The 24346-nt window shown below is 49.3% G+C and overlaps 1 protein-coding gene, 1 long non-coding RNA gene and 1 other non-coding gene across 3 annotated transcripts in view; 2 read left to right on the top strand and 1 right to left on the bottom strand.

Moving 5' to 3' along the window:
- The window catches only part of LOC137211753 (uncharacterized), a 73199-nt gene extending 67951 nt beyond the window's left edge, over positions 1-5248 (bottom strand). The window contains exon 1 of the long non-coding RNA XR_010937201.1: positions 5175-5248. This is a non-coding gene — a long non-coding RNA (uncharacterized lncRNA). The remainder of the gene's footprint in view (positions 1-5174) is intronic.
- MYO1D (myosin ID) overlaps positions 1-24346 on the top strand; it is a 346572-nt gene that overhangs the window by 319510 nt on the left and 2716 nt on the right. The gene's annotated exons all lie outside the window — the stretch shown is intronic.
- Positions 9881-9953, top strand: TRNAR-UCU (transfer RNA arginine (anticodon UCU)). Its single transcript has one exon. It is a non-coding gene; the product is annotated as a tRNA-Arg (tRNA).

Here is a 24346-nt window from a genome sequence, read left to right as displayed (position 1 = left end):
CTCCGACCAGACTCAGGATGCTTTCTTTAGTTCACTGCCTCGGGTTCTATTATTTTGTCATAAAGACTAAACAGACTGACTTTTAGAATCTTCTCAATTTCCTGTGAAGAGTTTTTCTGTTTTTCATGTGCATTTTGCGCTTTCATTATTGGTGATATTTGTTACTTCTGCCCTTTCCTTTCCTCTTACAAACTAGATGAATGGACGCTGAGTTGGAAATCTGAGGTCTGGGTGAGAGTTTCACTTCTGTCGCTACCTACCTAAGTGATCTGGCCCAGTTCACAGCCTCTTTGGGCCTGGTTCCTTCTCTGGAAAATGAAGCTGTAGGATTGTAACGAAGGTCCACTCCTATGCTGAATACCCCCTTTTCTCTTTCCTCCTACCCCTCTTGTCCTCCCATCCCCCCATCTTCCTTCCTTCTTTCTCGTCCTGGCCACTAGCAAGCCCTCAGGCCCTCCGTCCTCTGCGCTTCTGGTCTTCCGTCTTATACATGGCAGGCAGGCAGGCAGGGGACGTGGTGTGAGAGCACACCCTTGTCAAGAAGCTTGGGGACACGGATAGTAAGGGGATGGACAAGCAGTGTGAGGTAGCGAGTGGAACACTGGCCATCCTCAAAAGTGTAGGGTAAATCAGCCTTGGCTTTGGGACCTCTCTGCCTCTGCTCTGGTTTTTCCTTGGTCCCCATCATTAGTGTCCTTGTACTGCCCTTCGGCTTCATATCCCAGAGTCCTCTTTGTACCAGGTCATCCCATCCTCCTGTCGTGCCTCATCTGAGCATCACGTGGTACTTGTTCTGTATCCCGTTCCCTCAGGACTTTGCTGTCTGTTAAGGAAACAGTATGTCTCATCTTCCTAATGTGCTCACTCAGCATCCCCTCCAAGCATATACTTTATCTCGTCTTTTTTGGCTGCATTGGGTCTCCGGTGCTGCACACGGGGATCCTCTAGTTGTGGCGAGTGGGGGCTACTCTCCGTTGCGGAGCGCGGGCTTCTCATTGCAGTGGCTTCCCTTGTTACGGAGTACGGGCCCTAGGCGCGCGGGCTTCAGTAGTTGTGGCACGTGGGCTCAGTAGTTGTGGCGCACGGGCTTAGTTGCTCCGCGGCATGTGGGATCTTCCCGGACCAGGGCTTGAACCTGTGTCTCCTGCATCGGCAGGTGGATTCTTAACCACTGTGCCAGCAGGGGAGTCTTTATCTCATCTTAAGAAACATCTAAAAATTAAGAAGGCCTTCAAGAAATTATGGTGGTTTGGGGCAGAATTCTTTCATTCTGACCACCAGTGGAGGACCTACTTTTGCTCCAAAGGCTTCCTAACCCTGAATCCAGTGCTTTCATGATTAGGAGAGAACACCAGGCCTCCCATGGTGAGATGGGAGTCAGCACGGCAAGTGGGAGGATACCCCAGGAAGAGAATTTATATGATAACTTTGTCATTTTTAGTTTTTCTTGTAACTACAGAACAAAAAATCATTTGCTCCTGAAGAATATGTCCATTTCATTAGACATGTATGTTTGAAATAGTCCGGAGAAACAGTTTACTTAATTCTGGTTGGCTGGTTAGGATGCCACGGACTAAGAAGAAACCGCCAGCCGCGTCTCAGCCAATTAAGGTTTTCCCAGCTCATCTGAAATTATTGGGCATTCATTTCACTGGTATCTTTTTTTTTTTTTTTTTTTTTTTTTTTTTAGCAGTACGCGGGCCTCTCACTGTTGTGGCCTCTCCCCTTGCGGAGCACAGGCTCCGGACGCACAGGCTCAGCGGCCATGGCTCACGGGCCCAGCCGCTCCGCGGCATGTGGGATCTTCCCGGACCGGGGCACGAACCCATGTCCCCTGCATGGGCAGGTGGACTCCCAACCACTGCGCCACCAGGGAAGCCCCTCACTGGTATCTATTTAATATTTAATATTCCTCAAAGCACAGGCTACCAAGCAAAGGAGCAACTTACATGAGGCTGTGAAAATTCCTCTTCCTTTAACTGCCTCAGAGTTCTTTCCAGTTTGTTGATGACTGTGTGGGAATCTGTGGGCCTTCGTCACACCAAGTCAGCCCCTAAAGGGAGCCTGCTCCGCCGTCCACCAGCAGAATACTCCTCTTAGGCTGTAGAAACAGCGTGCGTCGCCTGAGCCATCTCCTCCCTATTTTCGGTGCGTTTCCAAGGAGTAGGTTGTTTGTCATGGTTTGGGAGAACGTCACCGTCAGGACGCAGTGACACTAGGGGGAGGCACGCCCATCTGTCCCTAAGGGAGAGGTCCAGAGGGAATAAATAGCCTGCTGGCCAGAATGTTCTAGATGTTTCCCTGCTTAAAGCAGCCCCTCAAGGTTAGAGCCTCTCTCAAGGCCGAGTTCTAGAATTCTCAGCTTCCAGAATGGAGGTTTGGTCTCTTCGGTCAGTCCTTTAAAAGACAGTGTGTTATCTGTAGGCCTTGCTGAGCAGAGGGGGCTCATTCCCTGCCCTGTGTTCTCAGCATCTTAGCCCTTCCATTCGCTGTTTATTCTCCAGCTGCTGGGAAGATGAGCTTTGCCAGTCATCTTTGACTATGGTCAGGTCAGAATTCTGGGACGCAAGAGTAATCGCAGTTTGCATTTCTCATTCTTATTCATGGTTTTTCTGTCACTGGCTGTGGCAGGGGCTGGATGAGAAGACTCCTCCCATACCCTGGGATGCCAGCGCGGCTTCCCAGATGGTCCCCAACTACTTAGGACTCTTGGAGTAGACACAGCGCCTGTCCAGAAAGAGAGACCCAGTTGTATGGGTCAGGAAAGGGCCCTCCGTTCAGTCGGAGACTGCGCCCTCTCGTTCCTGCGAATCCCACAGCTCGCAGAGCAGTTGGGAGCCAGCCCCCGCCAGCCCACACTGCCCTGTCAGCAAGGCTGTTATTCATCAACATCCCTCTTTATTTTCTTACCAAGTATGATGCTCCAGACCCAGGCGAGATGTGTCATACAGGGGGGACTTCACCTGGTGGATAAGAAGGCATATGTTCCTGCCCACGCTCTGCTGAGTTTTCAGAAACTTCCCGGACACACCCGTTGGTCTTTGTTTGCCTTCACGGCGAGGCCTTAAGGCATCGTGCTCCCAGGATGTTTCTGGGCCCAGTCCCTCTTACACTCTGGAGGCTGGTCTCCGGAAGTCCTCTCTGCAGATTTCACTTGTGCGCCGCAGCCAGCCATCGCCCTTGCCTGGGATGTGGCAAGTCCCATCATGGGCTCAGCAGTTGCAGCGATGATTAAGGCCAGTTTCTGCCCTCAGAGTACAGTTTCATGAGCTTTTCCCTGTTTGTGCTGAAATACAGTTTGAGAGAGAATACCATGGGGTGGGGCTTCAAGTACCCCCCCCAAAAAAAGGCACACAGATTGATTTTCTTTTTCTGGAGCAGGCATCTGAGCAGGAAAATTGTCACGTGTGGCAAACTGCTGCAGGACGGTTCCCGTGGGCCTTGGTCTTTAGGGTTTCCGCTAATCCTATTTCACATGTCTGCAGGCTAGCCCTTTCTCCTCCCTTTCCTTTTAACTATTTCTGGCTAATTCACAGCCCTGTTTTTTTTTTTTTAAAAAAAAAAAAGGGAGGAAGGAAGGAAGGAAAGAAAGAGAGAAAGCAAGCCTATTTGTCCAGATAGTCCGTTTCTTGATGTTTTTGTCTTAAACCAGTCACATACCCTTAGCTAACCCAAATCCATATCCCCATTCCCTTTTAGCAACCCAGTGAGCTCATCAATATGCCAGCAGATGATCTAAGCCCCCAATTATCACCTTCTCTAGAAAGACAAACAAACAAAAACAGCCGGAAGGAGGGAGGGCGGATTGGAAGCGGGTGCACGATAAATGATGCATAAAACTACAGCCTAAAAGGGGCCTCCGCCGCCCGGCCCCTCGGTGGGCATGCGTGTGTGTGAGCGCACATTTTCCACCCGCCGGCCGAAGCACCCCAGCTCCGGGCCGGCGGCGGCGGCGGCGGCGGCGGCATTTTAATGTCAGATGGAATCGCTAATGCCCGCGTTGCCATGGCGACCGCGGGAGCGGCAGAGCTAAAAGCCGCTGCCTGGGCCCGGCGCCGCCTCCCCCGCGGCAGCCCACCCGGGCGGTGCAGATTCGCTTTGTCTTACTCGCTCCCCGCCTCCTCCCTCTCCCTCTTTCCCTCTCTCTTTCCTTTTTCATCCCCCTTCTCCCCCTCTTCCATCCTCCCTCCCCTCCCGGACTCCCTCTCCTTTGCTGCCCCGCCCCCACGCTCCCCGGCACCAGCCCTTCCCGAGCTGCCGCAGGTCCTGGACCCCTGGCCTCCGCTCCGCCGCAGGTGCCAGATCAAGCAGCCCGCTCCCCTCATCCGGAGGCATAGACAGGCCCGGGGCCCGTTTGTTATTCTTGGGGACCTTAATGCCTCACTTGAAACCAGTCTTTTAAAAAGAGGATTAAGAAAACAGGAAGTATTGTTCTTCCCGCACCTGGACGTCTGCCCTAAGGCACATGGTCTGCCTCTCCGACCCCGGCCCGCCGTGGTCACCCTGGCGTGAGAGGACCGGCCGAGGCCCCCCGTGGCCGCTCGTTGCCCCCCGCCCCTCCCCAGAGTGACTGGAGGTGACAGTCATGGAAATGCACATGCCTCGTCTGGCCTCGGAGAGAACACAGCAGCTATAGCAGTTCCTCACCTAGATGGGGTTCGCTGCCCCCAGAGCAGAATTACCAGGGCTTCCAAGGCCTGAACTCCTGATTGGGGGCGGGGGGCGGGGGGGTAGTGTCCTGTACTGCTATTAGCATCCACCTAAGCTGGTAATGAAGAGCACTGAGACCATAGTAATGACCCCCAACCCGTAACCCTTGTGTCATCCATCTTTGTCCTGGGGCAGCATAGCAGCTCTAATGGCACTGGCTTAAAATGTCAGATTAGCTCATGGTCTAGCTGATGCCCTCATCTTCGAGGGAAAAAAAAAAAGCAAAAAGAAAACAGATTTGTGCCACTCTATTGGAGTGTCTGTAAAAAGGACACACCATGGTCTCATTAGATTTTAAAAATAAAAGGCATTTTCTAGACACCAACGGTATCCAATACATAGTTAGGTATTTGGTTTAACACTCTGTTTTGGAATGACTTCTTCCATGTTCTGAAGGCTACACCTAGTATTTAAATGATGAAACACTGATTAACAGCCAGCAACCTTGGCCCACTCTTACTTACCATGGTCTGGAGTCAGTGGCTCTGCAGTATCATCTTGCTTCCATAACATACCATGGCCCGTCACTGTCATTCCTACATCTGAAATGAAAGGTACGCCTTTAAGGTGGTTAAAGGCTGGGGTTTTGCTTTAGAGTCCCTGCCCCCCAGTGAGTATACATGTATATGTATGTGTGTATTGGCTACATTCACACAGAACAATGCCTGCACGGACGCACACACAGTAAGTGGAACTGCGGTTGCCTCTAGGGAACACTTTCCCCAAGAGTAGATGAGACTAGACTACATCCCCGCACTGATCCCAAAGCATTCTGCACTTTTTACGTTCAGAGCTCTTCCCAGAATTAGGGATAAACAGTGATAAACAGTGATGAGTGTGTAATTCACGTTTACGTACGTCTCCACACCGGACTATAAGCTTGGTGAGGGCAGGAGCAACACGTGTCTTTTATGCCCCTGTATCTTCAAGGGCCAGCACACATTCAGGACTTAGTATGTATCTGTTGAATAAAGAGAAGTGGACAAGAAGGAGGGTGCTGACAGAGTGATGGGGCCTGGGGGCTGTCCAGAGGGTGAGCAGGGGTGCCCATTTCCACGGTCCTCTTGTGAGCTTAGGGGCCCCCCAGAGACTCCACCCTTCCTGTACAAAGTACCTCAATAAAGTTGTTCTAAGTAATTCTTGTGTAACTAGAATATGTCTGAAACTCATCAGAATAAAAAGCTTGATGAATCAGTTAAATTGTAAAATAAGGGGATTTTGCCTTTGTCATTTGCCAAGCCAGTTCCTGAGCAGCTGACTGGAGCACTTACCCAAGGCAAGGCAAGGCAGCCCTTCTTTCTGTTCCTTCCCAGGGAAGGTGATGCTTTGGTGCTCTGCGGCAGGGGCTCACAGGAATACTACCCAGGGCTTTAAAACACTAACAGGGGCTTCCCTGGTGGCACAGTAGTTAAGAATCTGCCTGCCAATGCAGGGGACACGGGTTCGAGCCCTGGTCCGGGAAGCTCCCACATGCCGCGGGGCAACTGGGCCCGTGAGCCACAACTACTGAGCCTGCGCGTCTGGAGCCTGTGCTCCGCAACAAGAGAGGCCGCGACAGTGAGAGGCCCGCGCACCACGATGAAGAGTGGCCCCCGTTCGCCGCAACTAGAGAAAGCCCTCGCACAGAAACGAAGACCCAACACAGCCAAAAATAAATAAATTAAAATAAATTTAAAAAAAAGAAAACACTAACGAACATCCAAGGGCCCACATGCAGACGGGCTGATCAGAGTCTGTCCAATAAGGACTGACCACTGCTTTGCAGATGCTCCTCTGACAATTCTGGTGCTCAGTCAGGGTTAACAGTGTTGCTCTGAGGGCTCCCAGAAATGGAGGTTAGGGGAAGCAAGAAACTCACCAAACCCAGAGATTCAACTTCAGCTGTGAAGCTGACGCTGATACACTCTAGGCTGAACAAAGAGATGACTGGCTTCAGCCCACTTCAGGTTGTTCCAGCACTACTCACAGAACCTCTCTTTGCCTTAAAACGCCTGCAGGGTCCCCTCCTTTGACAGTCGTTTAAAAAAAATCAGCAACTGTCTAATCAGGGCACGAACCATTTTTCAGACTTGCCCAGGCAGGAGTGACCTAAATATTACTCAGGGTGTCTGACTTCCAGCCCCAGAGGAAGAGTGTATTTGGTTTGATTGTTTTTATGCTGATGAAGTTGAGCCAGTAATTCAAGGTCCCCATAGGGATGGCTGAATCATTCGATGCTATGAATTAGTTCTTCAGACCGAATGCAGTGGTGCAGAGCTATTATTGAATTACTCACTTTCCAATAGCATCACTTATGCACTCACTCAGTCTAATTTGTTGTGCCGTTTTTAATTGATGTGAGCTAAAATGAGCAGAACTTGGAGGGTTTGGTGGGAGTGGCCCAGCCCATTTATAGCAGCCAGGTATGAAGAGTAGATCTCTGGAAAACGTGACTAACCCATTTCCGAGCCAACGGGCATAGAGGCAGACTGCTCTGCTCTCTCTCCCAGGTAACCCTGCAGGCAGTAAATAGAGCCTGTATTAGAAGCCAGAAAGCTGGAAACACACACAGCAGGGAACTCTGCCCAAATTGCCCAACAAGGTATCAGGTGCAATTGACATTCCACTAGAAGTGTGTCTTCCGCAAGGTCAAGGCAAATTTGGCAAGAAGCCACATGGGGACACTTCACGTTGAAATCTCTTAGGAAGCTGAGGACAGGGAAATAAATGTTGGTCTTGGGCTCTTCAATCAAGTTAGTGATTGTGGAGAGAACAGGAACCCTTCAGGTCAAGCAGGAGAAGCACCAGCGTGGCCTGGGCAAACCCACACTGTCTTTCCCAGACAGCAGGCTCCAGCCTGGATCCAAACAACCCGTTTCTGGGAACTTAAAATCAGAACTAAGATGGATAGCGGTCGAGTGGTCTCAAGTCCCCTACAGGGCCTCTGATGTGTATCCCAGCAGCAGCAGCATGGTGAATGGTCTCTGTAATGTGGGATTCCCGGGGAAAGTGGGCCTGGAGCACCGCCACTGGTTCCTCTCTCATTATAGGGCCAGAAATAGATGCCGCATCCCAGGAAAGGGGAAGTAAGGCTGCATGGAATGTTTCATCTGTTGGAATATTGTTCTGCGCTGCCTGACAAGATTACTGAGTTCTCAGTCCTGTAGCAGCGGCATTGAGTAAGAGTCTGAAAATTGATGCATTATGTACTTGCTTAAAATAGCAAATGCAGAAAAGCAGAGCTGCTAAGAAGTGTGCAGAACATATTGATGGAAAGGCCTACGTTGCCTCTGTCATCACCAGCATGAAAGGGTGTATCGGAGCAGGGGGCGGATTTTCCATCAAAAGCATTCGTGTGGTAAAGGCTTCTGTACCACAATGAGTCAGGGGTACATTTTCTAGCTAACATAACTGAGTGCAAATCCTTCTGTTCTCAAACAGGTGGTAGAAAGTGAGCAATTTGTTTCTTTTCATCTCAGTGCTCTGGGTTGGTTCATGAGATAGTTGCTTCTATTTTAACCTTGTTGAGTTCCCCCTTCGAACAGAAATCCCCAGTTCCTTGCTACCTAATCAGATATTCCGCACCGTGGATCACAGCTGCCTGGATGGGCAGCAAGGTTTAGTGTGAGTGAGGTGGAAAGTGCAGTCATCTGCCCCCCGAGAAGAAAACATCATCTTTTGTCAGCATAGATGGGATCTTAAAATACTCAAGAACAAGTTAAAAGGGCTTTCTGGAATCGACAAGCCTTTTTACCAATATGGCCCTAGGAGGTGGCACGGTTATTGCTTAAGGGGCTATCCATGGTCAAGCGAAGAGGCCTTGAGACACAAGGGCAAGGGTCCCTTCAGCCCCCGTATCAACTGTTTAACCAACATTCTAAACATAAGGATCTCCTTCTTTAAAGCACTTGGCTCCATTAACAGACGTTCAAGGGGCACTTACTCCGAGCCAGGCATCGCCCTAGCCCCTGTGCCCATGTATAGTTTGTCCTTTTTTTTTTTTTTTTTTTGCGGTATGTGGGCCTCTCACCGTTGTGGCCTCTCCCGTTGCGGAGCACAGGCTCCGGACACGCAGGCTCAGCGGCCATGGCTCACGGGCCCAGCCACTCTGCGGCATGTGGGATCTTCCCGGACCAGGGCATGAACCCGTGTCCCCTGCATCGGCAGGCGGACTCCCAACCACTGCGCCACCAGGGAAGCCCTATTTTGTCCTTTAACTCTCACCAAAACCCTTTGGAAAAGCATTACCACTGTTTATTATCCCAGTTCAGGAAACCAAGCTTCAAAGGGTAAGTGATCACCCAGAGCCATACAGCTGGATTCACACCCTAGACTGGCTGATTCCAAAGGCCTGTTCTCTCCACCAGGCCCCATTGTCTCCTGTCTCGATTAAGCAACATTCCTAGAAATACACAGAACCTGGAAGTCCCAGTCCCCGTCTCCTCCCTGCTGCCGCTGCCAGCTGCACTGTCTGACTCCCGGGTGTGTTATAGCCAGAGTTCCAAAGGACTGGTTAGTATCCACGAGAAATCACTTTTTCCAGGCTCAGCAAGCAGTTGGATGTGCAAACCGCCCCTACATGGGAACTTGAACTAACTGTTCAGTAAACCATAATGTGCTGATTGTTGTTGGACAGTGACCAGTTTCCGGTTTCCTATAGGTCACCACAATTCTAGAGAATGTGACCTTTTATTTGCAGAGCAAGAATTAGGCCTTTCTTTTCCTCCCCAGCCCCCCGCCTTTATAATTTGCACTATTGCTCCTAGGAATACTGCTTTTAAAGTTTGGACATTTTCAGATAAAAATTGCTGGAAAGAATGGTGGGAAAAGTATCAACAAGTAGACCATTGATGGGCTTCCCTGGTGGCGCAGTGGCTAAGAATCCGCCTGCCAATGCAGAGGACACGGGTTCGAGCCCTGGTCTGGGAAGATCCCACATGCCGCGGAGCAACTAAGCCCGTGCGCCACAACTACTGAGCCTGCGCTCTAGAGCCCGTGAGCCACAACTGCTGAGCCCGCGTGCCACAACTACTGAAGCCCGTGCGCCCTAGAGCCCGTGCGCCCTAGAGCCCGTGCTCTGCAACAACAGAAGCCACCGCGATGAGAAGCCCGCGCGCAGCAACGAAGACCCAAGGCAGCCGAAAATAAATAAATAAATAAATTTATATATAAAAAAAAGACCATTGAGACTTCCCTGGTGGTCTAGTGGTTAAGACTCTGCGCTTCTACTGCAGGGGGCTCAGGTTCAAACCCTGCTCAGGGAACTAAGATCCCACATGCCGTGGGGCATGGCCAAAAAAAAAGAAGAAGAAGACAGTTGAATAAAAAGTGAGAAACGTTAAGGAGTTTAGGGTGCATGAGAATGGTACCCGGGCTGCTCACTTGCCATTTTAACACTGAATTGTCAAATTGGAGGCTTATTTGCTTAATATAGCACGGAATCAGGATAATATTGTAAATACTTACTTTATAGCAGAATTTGCTTACAAAATAGGTTTGGGAAACAATTTTGATATAGGATCTCCCCACTGGATCACACAGTCCTTTAAGGGAGGGAGAACAATGAGGTATATGTTCCCCAGTGAGTCCTCATAACAGGTAGCGAAACCCTTTGGATCATTTCCAGAGGAAGTGAAACTCAACATTGTCCAAAACCAAACTCACTCTGTTTCCTTCTCCATCACCCACGCTGACAACCTAGAGATGTGGAAGACGCTACCTTTTACCATCTACGTTCAGTGGTCACCAAATTCTTGCTCTGAAGCATCTCTCAAACTTGACCTGTGTCTGCCCTGTTAACAACCACAGCCCTTTCTTCCCTGATTTAGTTTCCTACCTGGTCTGCCTGCTTTTAAATGCCCCCATCAGTCTATCCTCCACACCACCTGTTTCCTATCAATTTCATGTATTCGCTCGTTTATTAAATAAGCACCTACTTTATGCCAGACACTCTTAGGCACAGCGATAAGGAGGAGGTCCCATTCCTGTGGAGCTTCCCTTTAGGAAGGGGGTGGGAGCCATAGGAAGACAGACAGTGAAGAAGCCAAGAATCAAATAGGTCAGTTTCAGATAGCGGTAAGTGCACGGATAAAAACAAAGTATTATCTCTCTTCTCCACTCAAGAATCCTTAAGGGAGTCCCCATTGCTTGCAGAGTTAAGCCTAAACTCCTCGCCTGTTATCTACCCCAGCCTCTCTCCCACCAGTCTCCAGACACAGTTGCATCCTGAACTACAGCCCCACACTTGCCGTTCCCTGCATGTTCTCTAAATTTCACTTTTAGGCTTCAACAGGTCATCTCTGTTCGTCCAAGTCCTCTTCACCCTCCAAGGGGCAGTTTGTCACCTCCTGTCTTTGGGTTTTGGAGATCTGGGCTGGGGAGGCCCAGGTAGGCTGCAGGGAGGAAGGGCAACTAGAGCTTGAGGGACGTCGCTGGAGGGAGGAGAGATGCCGGCCAAGCTGGGCGAGGCCGCTAGGCGGAGGGTGTGCCGTTCCCCGGGGATTCAGCACCCTGCCCCGCGGCTCTGGCTTCCTCCACGTGGGTGGGGAGCAGCGTGAGGAAGAGAGATCAGGTCACATTCCGGACCGGGGTGCTGAGAGCCCAGTTTATTCCCATGATGCATCTGCATTTCAAAGCCTCAAGCTCCATGGCCCAAGGGGCTGCACCCAGCAAGCAGGCAGAATCCTTCACTCCCCCCACCTGTGCTTCCTGAGCGCACCCTGCAGCCCTTTAATGGTGCCAGCTTTCACGCCTTACATAGTAGCTATTTGTCAGCAAGTCGGCCTCCCTCCCCAGTCTCTGAGCTTCTTGAGAACGGAGGCTGTTTTATTATCTATCTTCTATCCCAGAGCCTTAGACTCAGATATTTGATGTAGGACATGTTTCAAGATAATGCCGAGGAATTCCTGAGCTCATGGCAAGACTTCTTCTTCGTTCCCAACCCTGTTCAAAAGTACCATCATTAATCTTATTTAAGCATTCTTTCATGACTCTCTTTTCAGTGTATATGTCCCCTGTGTGTGTGTCGCTGCAAACCGCCTGAAATGCCCAGTTCTCGGATGGCAGAGACTGGGGTCCTGCAAACTCCCCTGTGCAGTGGGCCACAGCCCCACACACACAGAAGCTCAGATGCTCCTTGATGATGGTGAATAGAACAGGTAGATACAGAATGGTATTCCAACAAACCACTAAAAATCATCTGTTCAAAGGAAGACGTGGGTCCTGGTTTGTGTTCAATCCAGGCTTATTTAGCACCTTCATTAATGATGTGAATAGAAAATAAACACCAATGTTCACAGACGGAGCTAACTTTGGAGGTACTGTTAGCAGAAGTATCAGGACAGGAGGAGCAGAAACGTAAGCAGGAAACAGCCAAGATGGAAAAAAAGAAGAAAAAAAAAAAAAGCTTAACACAGCAAAGAGGAAAATAAATCTCTCAAACAGATATTTTTTGATAAAATAAAGCCCCAAAGACAATAGAGCAAATCACTGAGATGAGAAGTTGAAGGGAGACAGAGAAAGAAGGGAGAGGTGGGAAGAGAGAGGAGGCCATGGAGGGTGGGATGGACGCAGAGGACCTGAGCTCAGGCTCCAGAGCCGACACCCTCTTGTTGGAGGTGACGGGGCAGCGCCCTGAGGGGACACCACCCCTGCCTGTGATGCCGCTCTGTCCACAGCTGCCATCCCATTTGTTTTGTGGTAGAGGTTTGGTTTGGTGGTGTTTTGTTTTGTTGCTTCTGTTTTCTGTTCTTTCCTCATATCTGAGGGAGCGGTGGGTTTGTTCTTTTAGTTCAGTTTTGAAAGGTTTCATTATCCCCAGCATAAAGCATCAATTTGGACATTTTGGGAGGGACCGAGGATTGCAGCCTGTAGAGAGTCCAGATTCCAAATATATAAAGCAAAGTGGAGCGTCCTCACTGCCTTGGTCTCTGATGTTGGTGGAAGGGAAGCAAATCCAAGGGCCGAGCAGCAGTCACTGGGCCTCTCAGGATGGGCTCAGCCCAGCCACGTCCAGCACACAGAGGCCAGGCCCGGGTCCGCCTTGCCAGGGGAGGGCCCCCGACGCACGAAGAATAGGAACCTTCTGGTTGACAAAACCAGAAGCCAGGAGCCTCCAGAGAGCTACAGGCCTCCTCAGGGACTCCAGCTGGAAAGTCAAGATGCCAGTGTGCCGGGGAATAGTTTAAAAAAGTACCTGAATTCTCCAAGCACCAGGAGAGCACCCCTTCTTTGACAGCCTGGAATCAACCAGGCCTGGAAACACCAATGTAAAATGTCATAAATGCCCAGGAAGCGAACGACAAGTGGTGACAGTGGGGGTCATGGCTGTGGGTCAGGATGCCCCAACCTTAACACCATGACAGCAGATTCCAAATGCTATTTCCTGACTCGTAAGCACCAAGTATTAAAGAATTGCACGCAGCAGAGGTATTGCCCCACGCTACAGCTAGACACGTCCGTTCATCTGAGGTCTAAATGCAGTGGGGCAAAAAAATAAACCTAAATAAATAAACAAATGGAAGGGGGCTTCAATGTGTCACTCAAGAAACAGACACCACTTTGCAGCCGTGCAGAACTCCTCGACCTTGCTAAGCTTCTGTGCCCTCATCTAGGGCATGGGCATCATGACAGTGCCTCGCAAGGTGTCAGCAAGGATTAAATGAGATGATACATGTAAAATGTTTAATGCGGCGCCTAGTGTGTGGAAAATTCTCCATCAGTGGGAGATGATGATTGTCAAGCTCCCCTCCCCCAATCCGAGACCCCTTTTACAGCTACACAAGACGCGCTGCTAAGTAGCACCAGCCATGGCCAGCAGACGGCTAAGTGATCCTGGGGCGTATCTGTTCATATGACTCCGGGTGTTACTGAGAAACATGCATGGAACCAGTGTCTACTCATCTCCATTCAACCTCAAAAAAAAAAAAAATGACAACACGTTCATTGATGTAATTCCTGGAACTTCTTCAGCCTTGCGTGTATGTTTCCAAAAATCCATGAGTCCAAACGTTTGTCATCCTACGAACATTTTTGTTTCCCTGAGAACTTCATTAGCAATGGGGCAGCAGCACCTAATATGTGAGAGTTTGGATTTACCAAGCAGAGTAATGATCCACTTTGCAGAGGGTTCTTTGGCTCCCGAAAAGCATCCCTGGAACAGTGAGCATCCCCAGGGCCTCTTCATCTGCCTTAATCACACTCTGTACCTCAACACACCCTTGCACAGAGCACAGTGCCAGGAAGGCACCTGCTCCCCAAAGCCCAGCCCCTGCTCACCGATGGCGCCAACTCACTTCTCAGCAACACTGCTTTGAAGATGCTTGACATTGCCCTCAGGTCTTCTGGTTAGTGTCCGATGTCGAAGTGAGTCCCAACTGCTTTCTTAATTACGTCTCTTTCTGTGACAGTTATGGAACTCCTGTTCGTATCAGATGCTGCCCTAGGAGCTCTTGATCAGGGGATGAAAACTGCTCAGAAGCACTTAGTAAGTAGGGAGCTCAGCTAACGATTATATCTATGACTATTTTAGTGGCAGCGTGCACAGAGGTTAAGACTTGGACTCCAGCCCGGGTGCCTGGGTTCAAATCTGGCTCCACTGTGTGACCTTGGCAGGTACTTAGCCTTGTTGGGCTTCATATCCTCTTCTGAAAATGGAACTTACTTCGTGCTGTCATGAGGATTTCATGAGTTGCTGTTTGTAAAGCACTTTGCAAAAAAGCATACAAGGACTTCCCTGGTGGTGCAGTGGTTAAGAATCCGCCTGCCAATTCAGGGGACATGGGTTCGAGCCCTGGTCTAGGAAGATCCCCCAAGCTGCAGAGCAGCTAAGCCCGTGTGCCACAAATACTGAGCCTGCGCGCCACAACTACTGAAGCCCGTGTCCTGCAACTACTGAAGGCCACGTGGCCTAGAGCCCGTGCTCCGCAACAAGAGAAGCCACTACACTGAGTAGCCCGTGCACAGCAACGAAGAGTAGCCCCTGCTCGCCACAACTAGAGAAAGCCGGTGTGCAGCAAGGAAGACCCAATGCAGCCAAAAATAAATAAAAAAAATTTTTAAAAAGCATACGGTACTTATTATTATATTCTCCTTTTATTTGATTTCTATTTGTATTGCATTATAGTCAGAGAAGATAGTTTCAGTCAGATGCTAATTCTTAAGTATTTATTGAACCACCTTTTAGGGTCTGTTACCTATTCCAAGTGTACTTCAAAACAACGTGTGTTCTCTAATTGTTGGGCGTAGTTGAGCACACAAGCTTATGAATTGGGTTCAAATCTATGTTATTAATTGGGTTCAAGTCTATGTTCTTTTAATATCTGTAGATCTATACGTTTTGGGGAAAAGTATATTAAGATGGTTGACTATTTGCAGACATGTCGTTATATCTTTGCAGAGCTCACGCCATCTCACACACACGTTTTTAACTTTTATTTTCTGGAGTGTATCTTCCTGGTGAACGACTCCTTAATAAAGGAGACAGTTATCTCACGAGTTCTCTTCCCCAGCCAGCTTTCTTGTGATTAACATTTGCCTTATGGACCTTGTTCCGTTCCCTTAACTTTTCTTTGTCATTAGGCTCTAGATGGGTCTCTTGCAAATAGTCTTATAGCTGCATTTCTCAGTTCAATCTGAGATCTCCCTTTTAACAGGGATTCACATCCATGTCAGTCTGTGTTTTCTCGTCCTCATGTTTCTTTGCTCCTTTTCTTCCCCTTTGCTCCCTTCCATTAAGTGAAGCAGACTTTCTTCTCCCCCTCCCTTCCTTCTACTTCTCTGGAACGTGTACGCGGCCGTCTCACGGTCTCATTTACCGTCCATTGCCATCATTCCGCAGCTTGTCTGTGGAGCCTGAAGTTCATCGGCCCCCCTACCCTCCTCCCAGATGAGACAGGGACCTTGAAATGCTTCCCTGGGGCCACACCCCGTCTCTCATGTTGTTCTTCTCCAAGATGTCGTCCAGCGTTGGTTTAACCCCTCCCCCCGCAATAGCCATCTTCGTTGCTGCTGCGTTTACAGTGAACACTTACTTAGATTGACCTGCACGTCTGCCTGCTTGTCTGCTCCCCACGTGTCGCCCACACCACCCTTTTCCTCTGGATCCATTGTCTTTCCTGACGGACGACGACGGGTCCTTCTTCACCTGAGAGCTGAGCTTGCCCGACTTCCCCAGGTTCACCCTTGTTTTGTCTGAGAAAGTCTCCCTGTGGCACTCGCACTCAGGTGATGGGTTGGGGATAGAATTCTAGGTTGACGGTTATTTTCCTTAAACCCTTTGATGAGTGTGTGTTTTCATTTTCCCCCCTCATATTTGATGAGAAAGCCTGTTATTCCTTTGCAAGCAATGTCTCTTCTCGCTCTGGGTGTTCTTCAGGTTTGCTCTGCCTTTGGTGACCTGCAGCGGATCTGCTTTTCAAGAGGTCAAGAAAGCTTGAGGTTTCCGGTTTTTACTGAAAAACCTTTGTGTGTGTGTATCTCCTCACGCCATGGTTCCGTGCCCTTCTGCCAGGCTGGGAGGCAGACTCCTGGTGGGCTTTCCTAGGCCGGGCAGCCTCATGCTGACCTCAGGCCTGGTGCCCTCGCAGTGGCCTGCACGTCCTGGGCTCGGCATCTGCTGGCCTCCCATCCCCTCCTTCCTCCTGACTGCCGGAGTTTACCCCCCCTTTCCTGCAACCTCCACTGGGGAGTTGTATTCACATCGGAGACACTTGTAAGCGGTCGGGAAAGCTTGTCAGCTCCGATCGTGCTGTTGGAAGCAGCACAGCACCATTGCCTGCTCAGAGCTTCGAGAGAACTGGGGACACAGATGAACACCCAGCTCAGCCTGGGGGTGGGGGTGGGAGGCGGGCAGTTCTGGAAAGCTCCAGGGAATGACTGAAGAGGTTTCAGCAGGGGGACGACAGGATCTTTTTCATGCCTCTGATGACACTGTGTAGGACACGTTTGAAGTAGGTGCCGGGCAAAGCGAAGACAGAGGAACGGGTTAGGAGGCTACATCTGGAACCAGGAAAAAGGGGCTGAGGTTCTGGGCAGTGATGGTGGTAGTGGAGAGAGAATGAGAAAGTGAAATGAATAGAACTTGGTGCCCTGACCTGGGCAGAGGAGGGATCCAGGCTGATCCAGGCTTTCTGTCTCCGTGATGGGTAGATGATGCCACCTCTCCCCGGGACAGGCTTGACAGGAGGAGGGAAGCAGTTTGGGGAAAGGGCCAAGAGGATGAGCTCAGTGTTGGACATAGGAAGACTCGGCCGTCTGCGGCACGTTCAGGGGATTTGTCTGGTCGGTGGCTGCACATACGTGCTTGGACCTCTTGCTGGGACAGGGGACACTGGGTAATTGTCTGTCATTGAAACCACAGCATGGGTGACACACTGTAGGAGAATGTACAAAATGAAAAGGACTAAAGGTAAAACAATATTTAGGGAGTGAGGAAACAGAAACATACTCCTGCATGATTCCTGCTGCTTCTTGAGGTCTGACATGGCCCCTTCTGGAAGCCTACACCGGCACCCACGCTTAGGTGGCCCCTGTGCGTATCTCGGTGTTTGTTAAACTTGGCCCATCCTCTCAGTGTTGACGGGTGCCTTGAGGTCGGGGCCTGCATCCCACCCATTTTGTGTTCACTCTCTCTGGACGAAGCCCACCTCATTGTGGGCGCTTGGTAAATACCCGCCAAGAGAAGGAGAGCGGGTAGGGGAGGGATGGGTGATGGGGGCCCAAGAGAGGAAAGCCCTGGGGGAAGGGGGTCCCTGACCCGAGGGCCAGGAGGGTTGGGGGATGGGCGGGGGTTCCGCCCACTGGGCCAGGAGCCTGCGCCGGGGGCCTCGCGACGAACGTGCTGCCTGCCTAGAACCATATAGTGACTGGAGTTTTATTTTCTAAATAAAAGTGGTGTCACCCCATCCCTCACCAGCTACAAACCCAGAGAGGACTCAGTAGATCGGAGATGCAACGCCCCCCCCCTCCAGGATTGCTGGCCTCTTAGACTCGCTCTAGAAGTGACTGTGGTCGAAGTGTCCATTCGACCCTGACAAAAACAGAAGTAGCCCTTCCTAAAGGAGGATTTTGAAAGAGCTGCCCTCTGTGATTTGACATGAACAGAGGGACTTCCTTCTGGAAGGAAGCGAAACACACGGGGAACAGCTGCAGACATGGGCGGGCCACTGTCCTCAGGGAGAGCTGGAGACCCTGCCCTTGTGTCCCGGCGGCGTCCAGGTGGAGGGCCGCCTGTCCTGATGACGCTGGGGTTTATCGTGAAACACTCGCTCCGCGTATCACCCCTGGGAAAAGCATCTGTTTACGACCTGCCTGTGCTTGGTGCAAGGCAAGCTTCCCCACACACACACATCCTGTGACCAAACACAGAGAATGCTGCGTTAGTGCCGAAGGCTCTGGAACTGCTGGCCACTCCCCCAGAGGATCCGTGCACCAGGCCGCTGCACTTCACCTCACTCCCATCCCGGTTCCCTTTCAAGTGTTAGAGCTCCAGTAGGAAATGCCACTGGAATGCCATGGAGAAAAGAGGGTGGGCTCAAGTCCCAGGCTGCCAGGGGTAAGAGTCTTCTGCCGACCAGGGGTCTGTACAGGAGGGGACATGTTCTGGGCTGCTTCAGCCCCTGGAGAGACTTGGGATGTCCCACCCTGTGCAGGACTTTTCAATGCGCGGCTGCACCAGCACGCCCGCGGATCCGGTCTTTCATTGACCCGCGGATTTCTCTGATGAGCAGAGGACTGGAGGAAACGGAAGCAAAGTAACTTGATCAAGGCCATTTGCCTGCAATGATAGCTTGGAGCAGATGAAACAAGATGAAAGTCCCCGAATTCCACAGTTTGCTGAGCCATTAAATCCTGTAACAGAAGATGGGGAGGAAAGCCCCTCCCCCTTGCGGCCAGCCAGCCTCCATCGCAGCTGTCACCCGCAGCTATAAAATCTCCTTTCTTTTCTTGAAAAAATAAGGAGGGTGCTCTGGTTCCGTAAAGATTTCCAGTGTGTGAAGCGCCAGCAGGAGATGTCACCGGACCCCCTGGGGTGTCCACTCCCTGTGTGTTGCTCGGGCCCTGCCACTGCTCTGTCTCCAAAATAGGCACAAGAAACCCCTCACTGGCCTTAAAACCATTTTGGTTTGAACTTAAAATGGGGAGGAAAAACATGGTTTGAGGGCAAGTTCTTATTTTTCCTTTAGATCAACCCATTTTAAAAAGATTATTGCGTGGATTTCCCTGGTGGTCCGGTGGTTAAGAATCCGCCTTCCAGTGCAGGGGACGTGGGTTTGATCCCTGGTCAGGGAACTAAGATCCCACATGCTGCGGGGCAACTAAGCCTGCACGCTCTAGAGCCCGCGCACCACAATTAGAGAGAAGCCCTCACGCCGCAATGATAGATCCCACGTGCCGCAACTAAGACCGGACGCAGCCAAAAAAAAAAAAAAAAATTTTAATTATGATAAAATACCCATAACTTAAAATTTACCATTAGTCACAGTTAGTACATTCACAGTGTTGTGCAACCGTCACCACTGTCTAGCTCCAGAATATTTTCATCACCCCAAAAGGAAACACCCTGACACCCTGACTCCTCTGCTTTCTGTCTCTGTGGACTTGCCTGTTCTGGACATCTCATATGAGTGGAATTACACACAGTATGTAGCTTTCTGTGTCTGACTTCTTTCACTTCGCATAATGTGTTCAAGGTTCATCCGTGTTGTAGCAGATGTCATTACTTCATTCCTTTTTAGGGCCGAATAATATTTCACTGGATGGATAGACCACATTTTGTTTGTCCCTTCATCAGCTGATAGATATTTGGGTTATTTCTACCTTTTCTTTTTTTCTGAAGTATAGTTAATTTACAATGTTGTGTTAGTTTCAAGTGTACAGCAAAGTGATTCAGTTATATATATTATTACATATTATGTATATTTATTATATATTATATATATTTATTATGTATCATATATTATTTTCCAGATTCTTTTCCATTATAGGTTATTACAAGATGTTGAGTATAGTTCTCTGTGTATACAGTAGGTCCTTGTTGTTTACTTATTTTATATATAGTAGTGTGTATATGTTAATCCCAAACTCCTAATTTATCTGTCCCCCCATTCCTCTATCCCCTTTGGGAACCATAAGTTCGTTTTCTATGTCTGTAAGTCTATTTCAGTTTTGTAACTAAGTTCATTTATACGATTTTTTTAGATTCCACATATATAAGTGATATCACGTGATATTTGTCTTTCTCTGTCTGGCTTACATCACTTAGTATGATAACCTCTAGGTCCATCCATGTTGCTGCAAATGGCATTATTTCATTCTTTTTATGGCCAAGTAGTATTCCATCGTATATATGTACCACATCTTCTTTATCCATTCATCAGTCAATGGACATTTGCGTTGCTTCCATGTAAATAGTGCTGCAGTGAACACTGGGATACATGTATCTTTCTGAATTATGTTTTTCTCTGGATATATGCCCAGGAGCAGGATGATACTATAAAACTCCTAGAGGAAAACATAGGCAGAACACTCTTTAACATAAATCGTAGGAATATCTTTTTGGATCTGTTTCCTAGAGTAATAGAAATAAAAACAAAAATAAACAAATGGGGTCTAACTAAACTTAAAAGTTTTTGCACAGCAAAGGAAACCATAAACAAAATGAAAGAACCTACAGTATGGGAGAAAATATTTGCAAACGATGCTACCAACAAGGAATTAATCTCCGAAGTATACAAACAGCTCATGGAGCTTAATATCAAAAAAAAAAAAAAAGAAAGAAACAACCCAATCAAAAAATGGGCAGAAGACCTAAACAGACATTTCTCCAAAGAAGACATACAGGGACTTCCCTGGCGGTGCAGTGGTTAAGAATCCGCCTGCCAATGCAGGGGACACTGGTTCTAGCCCTGGTCCAGGAAGTTCCCACATGCCGCGGAGCAGCTAAGCCCATGCACCACACTACTGAGCCTGTGCTCTAGAGCCTGCGAGCCATAACTGCTGAGCCCGTGTGCCACAACTACTGAGCCCGCATGCTGTAACTACTGAAGTCCATGGGCCTAGAGCCCGTGCTCCGCAACAAGAGAAGCCACTGCAATGAGGAGCCCGCGCACCGCAACGAACTAGCCCCTGCTCGCTGCAACTAGAGAAAGCCCACGTGCAGCAATGAAGATCCAGTGCAGCCAAAAAATAAATAAAATTAAATAATTTTAAAAAGACATACAGATGGCCAAAAGGCCCATGAAAAGATGTGCTAATTATTAGAGAAATGCAAATCAAATCTACAATGAGGTATCACCTCACACCAGTCAGAATGGCCATCTTCAAAAGGTCTACAAATAATAAATGGTAGAGAGGGTGTGGAGAAAAAGGAACCCTCCTACACTGTTGTTGGGAATGTAAATTGGTACAGCCACTATGGAGAACAGTATGGAGCTTCCTTTAAAAACTAAAAATAGAGCTACCATATGACCCTGCAATCCCACTCCTGGGCATATATTAGGAGTTTTATAGTATCCAGTCTTACATTTAGGTCTTTAATCCTTTTTTTTTTGCGGTACGCTGGCCTCTCACTGTTGTGGCCTCTCCCATTGCGGAGCACAGGCTCCGGACGCGCAGGCTCAGCGGCCATGGCTCACAGGTCTGGCCGCTCCATGGCATGTGGGATCTTCCCGGACCAAGGCACGAACCCGTGTCCCCTGCATCGGCAGACAGACTCTCAACCACTGCGCCACCAGGGAAGCCCCATGGTCTTCAATCCATTTTGAGTATATTTTTGTATATGGTATTAGAGAATGTTCTAATTTCATTATTCTACATGTAGGTGTCCAGTTTTCCCAGCACCACTTATTGAAGAGACTGTATTTTCTCCATTGTGTATTCTAACCTCCTCTGTCATAGACTAAATTGACCATAAGTGTGTGGGCTTATTTCTGGGCTTTCTATCCTGTTCCATTGATCTATATTTCTCTTTTTGTGCCGGTACCATACTGTTTTGATTACTGTAGCTTTGTAGTATAGTCTGAAGTCAGGGAGCGTGATTCCTCCAGCTTTGTTCTTCTTTCTCAAGATTGCTTTGGTTATTCAGGGTTTTTTGTGTTTCCATACAAATTTAAAATTTTAAATTCTGTGAACTAGAACAAATGAAAAATGCCATTGGTAATTTGATAGGTTCTGTGAACTAGAACAAATGAAAAATGCCATTGGTAATTTGATAGGGATTGCATTGAGTCTGTAGATTGCCTTAGGTAGTACAGTCATTTTAACAATATTGATTCTTCCAATCCAAGAACACAGTATATCTTTCCATTTGTTTGTGTGGCCTTCAGTTTCTTTCATCAGTGTGTTATGTTATAGTTTTCAGAGTACAGGTCTTTTGCCTCCTTCGGTGGGTTTATTCATAGGTATTTTATTCTTTTTGATGTGATTGTAAATGGGTTTGTTTCCTTAATTTCTCTTTCTGATATTTCATTGTTAGTGTATAGAAATGCAACAGATTTCTGTATATTAATTTGTACCTAGCAACTTCACTGAATTCATTGATGAGCTCTAGTAGTTTTCTGGTAGCATCTTTAGGATTTTCCATGTTTAGTATCATGTCATCTGCAAACAGTGACAGTTTTACTTCTTTTCCAATTCTCTTATTGCTGTGGCTAGGACTTCCAAAACTATGTTGAATAAAAGTGGTGAGACTGGGCATCCTTGTCTTGTTCCTGATCTTGGAGGAAATGCTTTCAGCTTTTCACTATTGACTATGATGTTAGCTGTGAGTTTGTCATATATGGCCTTTTTTGTTTTTTTTTTTAATTTTTATTGGAGTATGGTTGCTTTACAATGTTGCATTAGCTTCCACTGCACAACAAAATCAATCAGCCATACACATCCAGATATCCCCTCCCTTTTGGACTTCCTCCCATTTATATGGTCTTTATTAAGCTGAGGTATGTTCCCTCTATGCCCACTTTCTGAAGAGTTTTTATCATAAATGGGCATTGAATTTTATCCAAAGCTTTTTCTGCATTGTTGTAAATAATGCTGCTATAAACATCCCTGTACAAGTTTTTGTTTGAACACCTGTTTTCACTTCTTTTGGGTATATATCCAGGAGTGGAATTGCTGGGTCGTGTGGTAATTCTGTGTTTGACTTATTGAGAAAGCAAACTCAATCCACGTTGTCTTACTTTGTTGTCTGCTGATGGCAGTGTGGACAGCACCAGCCGGGGGCTGCTTAGCTGCCTAGCTCTTCAGACCAAAAAGCCAGTTCTTCTTCCTGCCCTCAACACCTGGAACCACTCACCCCCCTCTCTTCTGCCCAGATCCCACGGCAGCCCCACAGAGACAGGCAGGGAATCAGGGCAGGGCCACTCAGGGCTGCGGTGCTGGGGCTCCGCTTGCTCCAGGCCAGCCAGAGGATGAGGGTCGAAGGACCCCTCACCCAGATCACGGGCTGTGCATCTATCCCCAGGGCAGCCTGGCTCCCGCAGGAATGGAGAAGTGCCCGAGTCACTGCCTCCAATGGGCTCTGCTATTTTTATGTCCAAGTCTGGTTAAAAATAGCCGTCCTAAGCCAAGGTTTTAGCTGCAGCTGACAAGACATTAAGCATCAGATACCTAATGCCCATGAGAGATAACCACGGGTCTCTTCCTGTGTTCATTTTCTGTTTCTACAAGATGTTTAACAAGAAAGGGGGCTTCCCTGGTGGCACAGTGGTTGAGAATCCGCCTGCCAATGCTGGGGACACGGGTTCGAGCCCTGGCCCGGGAGGATCCCACATGCCGCAGAGCAACTAAGCCCATGCGCCACAACTACTGAGCCTTTGCTCTAGACCCCGTATGCCACAACTACGGAAGCCCGCATGCCTAAAGCCTGTGCTCCGTAACAAAAGAAGCCACCGCAGTGAGAAGCCCGCACACCGCAACGAAGAGTAGCCCCCGCTCGCCACAACTAGAGGAAGCCAGGGCACAGCAATGAAGACCCAATGCAGCCAAAAATTAATTAATTTTTTAAAAAAAGAAAGCAGGTAGGAAACAGCCATGAGGAAAGCCCCTAACAACATCTCCATCCCTGCCCCCTGGGCGCTCCAACAAAGCCCAGCCCAGTGTTCTGGGCACTCAGAGGACAAGAGCGCCACTGCCCGCAGGCCCCCTTCCTGCGGAAAGTGAGTCTGAGTGATGGTGCCGCCCAGACCAGCCGGTGCCTGGGCAGTGCCTCCCTGTTCCCTGGGCCAGGCGGGCGGAAGCACAGTTGTGCCGGCCTCCCCTGCCGTCCGACCCTTGGCATCCCGTCCAACGCCGAGAGCAACAGCCACCCAGGGAGCCTGGCCCGCCCGCCCCCAGCGCCAACCTGGGGAAATGAAGGCGTTCAGAGCACAGGGAGCAGGGCCTTCTCCTCTCACCTCCCAGCGCGGAGAGCGCCGATGAGGCACGAGGCGCAGCGCGGGACTGTGCCGGCCGCTGAGTCTCCCAGCTCTTGCATCTGCGGCATCTGAAGTGCGTTCAGTGCCCAGCCAGGCGCCTGAGGACGGGCGCTGCTCCTCCCCAGCAGGTGCGCAGCCACCCCGCGGGCACTGGGCACTCCGGGCCCTCCGACTGCTCAGCAGGTGGGAAGAAGCCCCGCTGGGCCAGCAGGGCCACGTGGCTCCTGGGCAGGGGAACGCGCTCC

Source organism: Pseudorca crassidens, chromosome 19 (genome assembly GCF_039906515.1).
Source record: "Pseudorca crassidens isolate mPseCra1 chromosome 19, mPseCra1.hap1, whole genome shotgun sequence".
Taxonomy (NCBI): domain Eukaryota; kingdom Metazoa; phylum Chordata; class Mammalia; order Artiodactyla; family Delphinidae; genus Pseudorca; species Pseudorca crassidens.
Note: the sequence above shows the minus strand (reverse complement) of the source record. Positions and strands in the feature narration are given on the sequence as shown.